This window comes from Eumetopias jubatus, unplaced genomic scaffold (genome assembly GCF_037043125.1).
Source record: "Eumetopias jubatus isolate StellerSeaLion01/CBP00866 unplaced genomic scaffold, mEumJub1_p1.0 scaffold_1, whole genome shotgun sequence".
NCBI classification, from domain to species: Eukaryota; Metazoa; Chordata; class Mammalia; order Carnivora; family Otariidae; genus Eumetopias; species Eumetopias jubatus.
Window position 1 is genome coordinate 43,473,217 of NW_028274807.1, and position 13,492 is coordinate 43,486,708.

At 33.8% G+C, this 13,492-nt stretch overlaps 1 pseudogene; it reads left to right on the forward strand.

The window, feature by feature from the left end:
- The first annotated feature begins 12,778 nt into the window (after positions 1-12,778).
- Positions 12,779-13,099, forward strand: LOC114203353 (TIM double twin CX3C motif protein pseudogene; annotated as a pseudogene).
- The last annotated feature ends 393 nt before the right edge of the window (positions 13,100-13,492 follow it).

Below are 13,492 nucleotides of genomic sequence, written 5' to 3' on the forward strand. Positions count from 1 at the left end.
ACTACATCTTTGTCCATTCATCTGGACACTTGGGCTGCTTCCATATCTTGGCTATTGTAAATAATGCTGCAATAAAACAGGGGTGCACAGATATTTTTGAATTAATGGTTTTATTTTTGGGGGGTTAAATACCCAGTAGTGGAATTACTGGTTATATGTTATTTCTATTTTTGTTTTTTAAAGAAACCACCAAAATGTTTTCTACAGTGGCTGCATCAATTTACATTCCTAGCAACAGTGTGCATATGGGTTTCTTTTTCTCCACATCCTCTCCAACACTTGTTTGTTCTTTTCTTTTCTTTTTTATTTTTTTTTTTATTCTGACCATCTGACAGGTGTGGGGTGACATCTCACTGTAGTTTTGATTTGCTTTTACCTGATGCTTAGAGATGTTGGGCATCTTTTCATGTGTCTGTCAACCATCTGCATGTCTTCTTTGGAAAATGTCTATTCGGCTCTTCTGCCCACTTTTTAACTGGCTTATTTTTTTTACATTAAGTTGTAAAGTTCTTTATATATTTTGGATATGCACCCCTTATCAGATATATCATTTGCAAAATAGCAGGTTGCTTTTTGTTTTGTTGATATTTTTTTCTGTGCAAAAGGTTTTTATTTTGGTGTAGCTTCAATTTTTTTTTCCCTTACCAAAGGAAACATATCTAGAAAAATGTTGCTGAAGCCAATGTCATAGAAATTACTGCCTATGTTTTCTTCCATGAGTTTTATGAATTCAGGTCTCACGTTTAGGTTCTTTAATTCATTTTGATTTTATTTTTGTGTTTACTGTTAAAAGATGGTCCAGTTTTATTCTTTGTCTTATAGCTGTCCACTTTTGCCAGCTACATTTATTGAAGAGACTGTCTTTTTCCCATTGTATATTCTTGCCTCCTTTGTCATAGATTAATTGATCTTATATGTGTGAGTTTATTTCCTGGCTCTCTATTCTGTTCTATTGATCTATGTGTCAATTCTTGTGAAGGTACCATATTGCTTTAATTACTATAGCTTTGTAGTATATCTTGAAATCTGGGATTGTGATAACTCCAGCTTTGTTCTTTCTTATTAGCTATTTGGCATCTTTTGTGATTCCATAAAAATTTTAGAATTTTTGTTTGAACTCTAGGAAAAATGATGTTAGTATTTTGATAAGGATTGCATTGAATTTGCAGGTTGTTTTGGGTAGCATAGACATTTTAACAATATTAATTATTCCAATCCATGAGCATAGGCCATATTTCCATTTGTGTCATCTTTAATTTCTTTCATCAGTGTTTTATAGTTTTCAGATTACAGATCTTTCACCTGCTTAGTTAAGTTTATTCCTAGGTATTTTATTCTTTTTGGTACCATTGTAAATGCAATTGTTTTCCTAGTTTCTCTTTCTGCTACTTTGTTATCGGTATCTATAAATGCAACCAATTTTTGTGTATTAATTTTGTATCCTATGGGGAGGTAAGGCTTATATTCCACTTGAACTCCATTATCTAAATATCATGAACTTCAGAAAATACATATAAGCTGTGAGATATGTAATTTTAGACTATTACATAAGGAATTTAAACTAATTTGCAATTTAAACTAATTTTCAAATACCAAATAAAAAAATAAGATAAAAGGAAACATAAAATAAGTTATCCTGAACACTTTGTGATGGTTAATTTTTGTGTCAACTTGCCTGAGCCATGATACCTATATATTTGGACAAACATTATTATAGATATTTCTGTGAAAGTATTTCTTTTTAATTTGTTAACATTTAAATCAGTGGACTTTGAGTAAAGCAGATTACCTCCCATTATTTGGGTGAGCCTTATCCAATCAGTCTCAAGCCTTAATAGAACAAAGATTGACCTCCTCCGACCCAGAAGGAATTCTGCTAGCAGACTGGTTTTGTACTGGAATTATAATTCTTTCCTGAAACTCCAGCCTGTTGGCCTACCCTAACAGATTTTATAACTTGCCAAGCCTCCATAATCGCTGAGACAATTTATTGAAGTAAATATCTATACATATACACATACATACACATTTATATCTACATCTACATCTACCTACACACACATTCACACACACATCCTATTGTTTCTGTTTCTCTGGCGAATCTAATACACTCTTCAAATTTTATGCTTAGTTAACTATTGACAGAGAAGTGCTGAAGTATTCAACTTAAAATTTGGATTTGTATACTACTTTCAGTTATATCAGGTTTTTTTTCCCAGTATGTCAGTTTTGCTTTGCATATGTTTCAGCTTTGTTGTTTGGTGCATACACATTTAGAAATGCTGTCTGCTTGGTAGAATGGCCCTCTTATCCTCATAAAGTGGTGTGTGAATGCTTCTTAATCATGTCGCTACCAGCTTAATAATTTATCTCAGAGTAATAAAGTGGATATCACAATAAGGAGAATCAAATTGATTTTGGGGAGGCATCTGCCTTTAGGTCATTTCATGATCTCAGGGTCCTGGGATAGAGCCCCATGTGGGACTCCCTGCTAAGAGGGGAGCCTGCTTCTCTTTCTCTCCCCACTGCTCCTCCCTCAGCTTGTGCTTGCAGAACCTCTCTCTCTCTCCAATAAGAAATAAATAAAATCTAAGGGCACATGTATGGCTCAGTCAGTTAAGCATCTGTCTTTGGCTCAGGTCATGATCCCAGCATCCTGGGATGAAGCCCCACATCAGGCTCCCTGCTCAATGGGGAGTCTGTTTTCCCTCTGTCCCTCCCCGACCTCATGCTCTCATGCTCTCTCTGCCTCTCTCTCTCACAAAAATAAATAAAATCTTTAAAAATTAAAAATAAAAAATAAAATCTAAAAAAATAATTTTTTGGTTTCCTAGTGCATACGAAAGTTATATTTACATCATACTGTTATCTATTAATGTGTAATAGAATTGTCTGAAAAAACAATGTACATACCTTAATTTAAAAATGCTTTATTGCTTAAAAAATACTAACCATTATCTGAGCTTTAAGAGTCATAATCTTTATTCTGGTAGAGTGTCTTGCTTCAATGTTGATGGGCTGCTGCCTGATCAGGGTGGTAATGGGTAAAGGTTGTGGTGGCTGTAGAAATTTCTTTAAACAAGACAACAATGAAACTTTGCTGCATCAATTTACTCTTCTTTTTATTAATGATTTCTCTGTGGTATGTAATGATAGCATCTTATCCACGGTGGCATTGATAGTATTTTATTCACAGTAAAACCTCTTCCAAAATTGGAGTCAGTCCTCTCCAACCCTGCTGCTATTTTATCAACTAAGTTTATGTAATATTCTACATGTTTGTTGTTATTTCAAAAATCTACACAGCATCTTCACCAGGAGTATATTCCATCTCAAGAGGCCACTCCTTTGCTCACTCATATTCAATTCAAGTTTTGTGATGAGATTGCAGCAATTCAGTCACATCTTCAGGCTCCACTTCTATTTCTCTTGCTATTTCCACCACATCTGCAGCTACTTCCTCCATGGAAGTCTTGAACCCCTCTAAGTCATCCAAGAGGATTGGAATCAACTTCTACCAAACTCCTCTTGATGAAATTTTTACTTCTTCCCATGAATCACAAATGGCTTTTATGACATCTAGAATGGTAAATCCTTTCCATAAATTCTTAAATTTTCTTTGCCCACATCCATCAGAGAAATCACTATCTATGGCAGCTATAATCTTACAAAATGTATTTCTTAAATTAAAAAAAAAACTTGAAAGTCAAAACTCCTCCTTACTTGATCCATGGGCTACTAAATGGATATTATGTTAGTAGGCATAAAAATAACATTCATTTCATTGTACTTCTCCATCAGAGCTCTTGGGTGACCAGCTACATTGTCAATGAGTAGTGATACTTGGAAGGAATATTTTCTGAGCATCAGGTCTCAACAATGAGGTTAAACCATGTTGTAAACATATGCTCTGTCATCCAGACTTTGTTGTTCCATTTACAGAACATAAGCAGAGTAGGTTTAGCATAATTCTTAAGGGCCCTGGGATTTTTGGAATGGTAAATAAGCATTGACTTCAACCTAAAGTCACCAGCTGCATAACCCCTAACAGGAGAGTTAGTTTGTCCTTTGAAACTTTGATGCCAGGCACTGACTTCTCCTCTCTAGCTATGAGAAGATATCTAAAAGTACCTAAAATGTATCTTCTTCCAATAGAAGGCTGTTTTGTGTATGCTGAAAATCCATCATTTAGTGTAGCCACCTTCATTATCTTAGCTAGATCCTCCAGGTAACTTCAGCTGCTACATCAGCGCTTGTGTTTTTGTTGTGGATACAGCTTCTTTCCTTAAACTTCATGAACTAACCTCTGCTAGCTTCAAACTTTTATTCTGACACCTCCTCACCTCTTTCAGCCTCCCTAGAATTGAAGAGAGTTAGGATTTTGTTCTGGACTGGGCTTTGGCTTAAGGAAATGCTGTACCTGGTTTGATCTTCTATTGAAATCAGTAATAGTTTCTCTATTTCAGCAATAAGGCTGTTTCATTTTCTTATCATTCATGTGTTCACTGAAAAGCAATTTTAATTTCCTTCAAGGACTTTTCCTTGGCATTCACTGCTTGGCTAAGTGTTTAGCATAAGAAGCCTATCTCAGCATTCAATATACCTTTCTCACTAACCTTACTCATTTCTAGCTTTTGACTTAAAGTGAGAGACATGGGATTTTTCCTTTTGCTTAAACACTTAGAAGCTATTGTAGGGTTATTAATTGGCCTAATCTCAATATCATTGTGTCTTAGGGAATAGGAAGGGATGAGGAGGGAGAGAGGAGAGAGGTAGGTGATTCCTCTCACCTTTGTCATAGCACAGAGAACATCCATTCCTGGTTTCCACAATAAGAAGATAGAGGGTATGTTTTTGTTTTGTTTTCTTGGCAATGCTCTGTCTGTATCAGTTATGCACTTATGCAGGTCTGGGCTTCAGGCTGTCTGGCATGAGATATGGGATGAAAAAAAACAAGAAAAATGAAACAAAACAAAACAAAACAAAAAACTAAAACAGGGAATTTACCATTGTATTGGTTGTCCTTTGAATTTTTATTTTTCTTCAAAGTTTGCCTGCAATTATTTACTTTTCAGGGTCTGCAGATAGTTGCTTATATATTCTTGTCAGGATTTTGCTGTTGTTGCAGTCGTTGGGAAAGATTGGGCGGAATGTGCTTACTCTATCTTAGGTGGCTCTGGATGTCTGTCCTATACCTTTAAGATGAACAGATTCTATTATTTTAATACAAACACATAGTGGTAGCAGTAGCTATATTTCCTCATGTCACACTTGCATGGAGCTACCCACAGTTAAAACAAAACCTATATTTAAAATGAAAAGGAAAGAAAAAAAATAACAGTAGGAACTATTTTCTTTCCATAATTATATTTCTTAAAATCTCTTCTTTTGGTACTGTTAATATTTTAGTCAATAATATTAGCATGCTGGATTCATATTCAATTTGTTAACTTGTGTGGTAGTTAACATGAAAAATTGAATATTATTAATCTCCTTTCTTTTTTGTGTCTGTTGATGCTTGGCAGCCGGCTTTTACTTTTATTTCCTATTCTTTACTAAGCACTATATTGAGAATAATTAATTTTCTTGAGTCAGGCGATAATTTTTTTCTCCGAGACTTTCAAACCTTGTTTACTTTGTTAAAATAGTAAAAATGCAGTTTTAGTCTATGAATAAGCAATCAGTCACAAAAATGTCTTTCTAATTAAATTCAGTATTTCTACTGACTCTCAAGTTATTGCACATCAACTTAAATCAGTAGAAGAATAGAACACCTAATGAATCCATATATAGATATGTGCCCATTTGGCTGCTTGTTTGGTCACTAATGTAACCTACTTCTCAACACATTTTAGAACTGTCAGAACTATTAAATCTCACTTAAAGTTATTGATACTGAAAGTAAATGGATTTTGAAATAAATTCTTACTGTAAATATTTTATGTGCTCTTGAGACTTAGGGACGAATTATTTAATATATTGAATTTGCATATGGACATTATTAATCAAAAAAGAAAGAGATATTTTACTGCTAACTCTATTATTTATAATCTGCAAAGTATTTATTTACTTGCTCAATTTTAGAATCCACATAAAATAATTTCAAGATTGTTAACCCACAACCCTGTTGGAAGCATATATATAAACTATATAACAGGGTTGGCGATCAACTCTTTTTGTCTTTAGCCTTAGAGTACGAGATCAAAATAGTCTTTTTCAAAATTACTGAGGTTTAGGTATCTCCTGCACCTCTATCATATTATTATGTGATTCATTAGTAATAATGTTAAAATGTCATAGCATGCATTGACTATTTTTTCCTCACACATATCCTGGTTGATTTTTTAAATTGGCACACATTAAAATTCACCCTTTATAGTGTAGAGTTCTGCGGGTTTTAAGAAAGACATGGAGCCATATATCCACTACCACAATCATTATAAGATCCATCTCATTACCCTGAAATGTTCATGTTGTCTCTAGGTAGCACACCCCTTCAACCAACACCACTCTCTAGCAAATACTGAGATATATTTCACCTCTGTAGTTTTATCTTTTCCTTTGACACACAAGTGAAATCATACAATATATAAGCTTTTGGATCTGACTACTTTGACTTAATAAAATGCAGTTTAGATGCACCATATGTTGTTTTGTGAAAAATAGCATGTTTCATTGTATTGCTGAGAAATATTCCATTGTATATACCAAGGTTTATCATTTTACCAGTTGATGGATAACTGAGTCATTTCCAGTTTGGGGTGATCATCAATAAGTGCTGCTCTAAACATTTATATAAAGGTTTTCATGTGAATATGTTTTGATTTATCTTGGGTAACTTTGTGTTAGGGGGATTACTTTTTGAAGTATCTGTCCAAAGTTTTTGCACAATTTTATAAAATGTTTTCTTTTAAAAAAAAACTGTTGTAGATTTACTGAAAAATCAAGATAGTAAAGGAGATTTTATACATTCTGTGCCTAGTTGCCCCTATTATCAATATTTTACATTAATGTTACTTCTGTTATAATTAATGATGCAATATTGATATATGATTATTACCTAGATTCCACATCCTATTCAAATTTCCTTGGTTTTTAATCTATTGTGCTTTTTCTGTTCTAGGATCCCATCCAGGATGCTGCATTATATTTAGTCATTATATCTCCTTAAGCTCCTCATGTGTGCAAAAGTTTCTCAGACTTTATTTCTGATGACCTTGATTGTTATGAGAAATATATCTCAGGGTATCTTATAGAATGCCCCCAAATTGGGAATTGTATGATGTTTTTCTCATATTGAAATTGAGGTTGTGGATGTTTGTGAGGAAGATCACAGATGTGAAAATGTCATTTTATTGCATCATATCAAGAGTGCGTACTATTAATATGGTTTATCATTGTTGAAGTTGACCTTGGTCTCCTGACTGAGTTTGTATGGTTAAATATTTCCACTGTAAACTATTCTTGCCTTCTCTTTTATACTGTACAAAGAGTTCCAACTTTGGCCATTAAGAGATGCTTCAGTTGGTTCCTGGGTCACTTTGATATATCTCTATCATTGCATTTGTGTATTTTTTTTTCAGCGCTTTCTTACATTCTGAAACTGCACAATTCTCCAGACTCATCTTGCATATTTATGCCCCATTGCTAGAAGAAGCAATTTTTCACAGGAGTCCTAGTTCTTTTTACTCTTCCCTTAAGAAACCAGAAGCTGATCACTAGTTGTCCTTATTACTATCGTAGTGTCATTTCATCTAGATGCTTTCAGTTGAGAGAGAAAGGAACTATATATTGTATACTAACCTGTGTATATGCATATACTGATCTATGTGTAACCATCTGTATCTAAAGTTAAATGAATTCATTTCTCATGATTTTTCCCTAATCCAAATCCATTACCTCATGGATCATTCAAGATTTCCCCTACCTCATTTGCCTGTAAACTACCACTCCAACAATAAGAAAACTAGCTCCCCCTATTCCCTTTAGGTTTACTTAATTGTTCAATTCCAGTGTATATGTGTATAGCAGTTTCAGAAAATTTAACCTATACCCCATGGGAAACAAATTTATCAATCAGAGTACAATGCTTATGTGCAATTCCCTTTTTCTTCAGTCTTATAGACCCTGTTTATTTCCAAAATTTCTTAGGTTAAAATGTTTTCTTCCAGCCTCTTCACAGGTTGCTTCATACATTTGTACTGTAGGTAGCTTCCCTCAACACAGTGCACATTTTTTCCTGGGATCCTCTGGCTTCCTAAGTGACCTTTTTTTGTTGTTGTATTTGTATACATTATGGTTCATTCTTTGTGCTGCAAAACTGTATGAGGCATAGTGTGATGTATCTATCATTACAATACTATATGGTATAGTTTCATGACCTGGAAAAAAACAAAACAAAACAAAACAAAACCTGTGCTTTGCCTAGTCATCCTTCCTCCCAATCCACTGGCATTCACTAATGTTCTCATTGTTTCTATGGTTTTGCTTTTCTGGACTGTAGATAATTGAAATTATAAGATACCTAGCCTCATTAGACTGCTTTCTTTCCACTTCTACATTTAAGATTTCATCCATACCATTTTATGGATTAATATATCTTTCTATCATTGAATAACCCATTGTACATATATCATTTTTTTTTCATTCATTCAAGGGTATCTTAGTTAATTCCAGTTTGGGCAATTATGAATCAAGCTGCTGTAAATATTGATGTGCATATTTTGGAGTATATGTTTTTAAATCAGTTGGGTAAATATACTTAGGATTATGATACCTCCTAGGATTGTATGATAAGGCTATTCTTAGTTTTGTAAGAAACTTCCAGTCAACAAAAGTGACTGTTTTGAATTTGAATTTACCAGCAATGAATAAGAATTCTTCTAGACATGCATCCTCACCAGTAATTGGTATTACTAGCCTTTTAGGGTTTTAGGCATTCTAATTAGGTGTGCTGTAGTATGTTATTGTGGTTTCCATTTTTTTTAAATGTGTTTCTAGTGTTACATTTTGAGAATTCTCTATATATACTGGATATTTTTTTTAGAAATATGATTTACATTTTTTTCTCCAAGTCTACACCACTTTTTTAAATTTCTTACCTCTATTTTTACCAGAGAAAATTTTATTTCCCATTTATCATATAGGTTTTTTTTTCCTCTTAATGGTAATTTTTTGTTGTTCTATATAAAACCAAACTTTTTGCCTAATTCAAAATTAGGCAGATTTTATACTATGTTTTCTTCCAGAAGCAGTGTAGTTTTAGATTTTATAACAGATTGATTATCCATTTTAAAAGTCCTTTTCATGACATGTGATATAAAGATCAAGATTCATTTTCTGTAGAAAACAGTGAATACTTGTTCCAGTATCATTTGTTGAACATATTATCTTTTATCCATTGAGTTGTCTGGTACATTTATCAAAAATCAGTTGACTGTATTTGTGTTGATCTATTCTGTATTTTCTATTATCTTCACTGGATCTATATATAATTTCACTAATACCACACTCTCTAGATTAGTGTAACAATAATACAAGTCTCAAAAGTTGGTAGTATGAGCCCACAAACTTTGTTCTTTTTCAAAACAGTTTTAGGTAGTCTTATTCCTCTCATTAAGTTTGCTTCCCAACGTTGGCTTCATATATGATGATCCATTCTGACTACACAAATGCTTGGACTAAACTAGGTGACCGAGATCATTACGGATTCTATAAAGAAAGACAAAATACAACAAATAACTTTAAAATGTGATGCATTTTAAGTGCAGTGTCTTAATTTAATTTAAAATTATAGATTTTGAGGTCACCTGGGTGGTTCAGTTGGTTAAGCATCTCACTTGATTTTGGCTCAGGTCATTTTCTCAGGGTCATGAGATATGGAATCCCACATTGGCTCAATACTTATCATAGATTCTGCTTGAGGTTCTCTCTCTCCATCTCCCTCTGCCCCTCCCCACACTTGTGCTCTCAGTCACTAAATAAATAAATAAATAAATAAATAAAATATTTTAAAATAAAATCTATAGATTCTTATTTTGAATACAGTTAAACATATACAGATATAAAATATATACAAATTATGACATGTCAAATATGCATATTAAGGTAATTTTTGCCAGAAGTTAATCACTAAATGTGTAGAGTTTATTTTGGCTTGAAATTAAAAGGTTTTTCTGTAGTCTGGCATACCTGTGTACTACAACTGCCAGGTAATAAGGACACTGAATGAATGTTCTGATAACTCTGTAAATTATTTTAAGGTTCATGAGAGCATGAAATTTAGTCATGACCTGTCCTCTTTTCTCTCACATTAAATCTCAACAAGAATGTGTGGCTCTCTTTTATAGAGTTGAAATCTATTTGTGTTTCAGAAAGATTGCTGACTATTTTCTGGTGGGGAGAATGATTGTCTGAAACCTACTTAAATGTATTTTTTATGCCAAGAACAGATATTAAATCACACATAACATATAGGACAAACTGTGTAATAACATATGTGCATATGTGTGTGTATATATAAACACACATACATAGGATCCACTGCCTCTTTTTAAACCTACTCTCTCTATATAAACATTGTTTTCTACTTTGCTTTAGATATTTACAGACTACCTTTAAAATGGTTTTTGAAAAAGAAATGTTAACATTTCTCTTGCATCCAAGTTGCTTTCACAATGTTGTGAATAAATTTTATTTGTGAAATATTTGCTGATAAATAATTTAATAGTATAAGACAGTTTATTAGAATGACCTTTATGGTCAAGATATGTCTAAACAGGTATTCTGTCATCACACTTCACAACACTGTCTTTTTTGTTTATGTTATATTAATCACCATACATTACATCATTAGTTTTTGATGTAGTGTTCCATGATTCATTGTTTGCGTCTAACACCCAGTGCTCCATGCAGTACATGCCCTCTTTAATACCCATCACAGGCTAACACATCCACCCACCCGCTCCCCTCTAGAACCCTCAGTTTGTTTCTCAGAGTCCATAGTCTCTCATGGTTCATCTCCCACTCCAATTTCCCCCCTTCATCCTTCCCTTCCTGCTATCTTCTTCTTTTTTTTTTTTTAACATAATGTATTATTTGTTTCAGAGGTACAGGTCTGTGATTCAACAGTCTTACACAATTCACAGTGCTCACTATAGCACATGCCCTCCCCAGTGTCTATCACAACACTGTCTTAGATTCAGGAAGTTAGTTATCTCTTATCAGTAAAATTTGTGGATGACACTACCTCTGTTTCAGAGTTAACATGAGGATTAAATGAATTTCTATTATTTCCCAGAACCTTTATTATTCTGATCACCATCTCCTAAAAACACCGTGCTTATAACTGAGTATAATACTTGAGTCATGGGTGATTAACAAAAATCATTAATACATACTTGGGTGATTAACAAAAATCATTAATACATACTTGTTTTTGCCTACAGATCTTGTATTAATGGATCTTTGAATATGCTAGACATTTTAACAGCTGTCTAACATCATTGGCCTGTTCGCCTTAGAGTAAATTAAACTTTAAGTCTGAGTGAAATGCATATTTCAGATGTTGTAGGCATAGATATTCTTTACTTCCCAACAACAGGTTATTTGTTAGAATTGCAGTTATACAAATTGCTATGGGGAACAATTTTGTTCTGAAAATTTAATCAGGTAAAGCTGTAAACATATCAAAGTGCAGAAACTGCTGTCACTTTAATGTGATTCGTTTACTACAATTTTTCATGTACCTGTAAACAATTGGGAAATATATCTATATTCCCTATGAATAGCCATCTGTTATCAAAATAAAAGGATATATAGAGATTTTTAATTCAGTAGATAGTACATAAAGTCTTCTACAATCTATGGAGATGGGGCTTATGTATAAAAAGTTTGCTAAATTTTTTCAAACATAATTGAGAATTTCTTAGTATAAAACCAGGGAAGAAAAAAAAAAGAGAAAAGAAAACATGGCAGAAGGGATAGTCAAAGGAAAAAAAAATAGAATTGCAGTTCTGATATTTTAAATTTTCCACATCATTAAAAGACAGAAACAAAAACAAAATAATAGGAAAAAATGATCAGGAAAGGAATATTCATATTATTACTGACAGAATTCCACTAGCACAGCCTACGCATTTGTCTTATTCACCATTGTATAAATAATGTGTAATAGATTCACATATAATAGATGCTTAAGAAATATTTAAAGAGAAAATAAGTGCAAAGTGAATGATGAATGGATGAATGAATAATGAATGGAAACTTCCACTTATTTCGTGAAAAGTTATCTTTTAATAAGTTATTATGTATCAATGAAAAATGTTTATCCTAAATTAAAGAAAGCAATTATTTAGTGAGTACCTGATAAATGTAACATGTATCAGGTGTTAAGGGGAAAAGAAGACACAATATCTATGTTTAACTTTTTTTATAATTTTAAAGAGATCACATGATTACTACATGAAAACAATACAAAGCCAAAGATAGATGCAGTAACAGAAATACTGGGAAAATTGGGATCAGCTTCATTTTAAAATAAACTTAAAATTGAGATATAATTTACATATATTGAAATCTGGAGATCTTATATGTGTATTTATATGAGTTCTGACAATTATAAAATCTATATAGTCATCATTTAAAACAAGGTATGGGATATTTCCAGTGCTGGGCGGGGGTCACCACAGCAGAGCTGCAGCAGTTCTGGGTGCAGGAGGCAGTGGACTCCATGATCAAGAGTCTGGAGGGAAGGGACACCTGGAAGATTCAGGGTTTCATGTTTCAGCACAGCACCAGTTGTTGTGAGGACAGCAGATCTTCCATGCAGCTGGTGCACCAGTGCATTGAACGCTGCCATGCACCTCTGGCTCAAGTCCAGGCCCTGGTGACCAGTGAGTTAGAGCAGTTGCAGGACTGCGTGGCCCAATGCACCATGCACTGCAATGACAAAACCAAAAATTCAACAGATGCTGGAAGTAAAGAGCTTTAGGTGAAGCTGCAGCTAGAGATTTGTGTGACCAAGTATGTGGATGATCATATGTACCTCATCCCAACCATGACCAAGATGATGGAGTCTCTCTTGTCCATTGGGAAATAGAAGTCTTTGCAATTGGCCATTGGGGCTGACAGCAGGGATCTATTTAAAAAGAGAAATGGGAGTCTTGCTCTTTTAAGTAAGGTTTATGAAGAAATTAAAGATGGCAGCAAGTTGGAGGCATGTGTCATTTGCCTCTGGACACTGGTTCCTTTGTTTCAATCCTAGAAAGTGAAATGGAAAAAAAACTGCTAAATTTGGGTCAGAGATGGCACAGGAGAGTTTTTGATGGCCTAAATTGCATGTGTTTATCCTGGCACTGGGGATCTCCCTTGTATGAAGCCAGAGCCCTCCAAGATACCAGATTCTTCTTAGTACACAAGTACCAACAAGCTGGCAGATTCCTTTAACCTGCCTATGATCTGGTGGAGTGTGAGCAGAGGTGTTTCTGTTTGT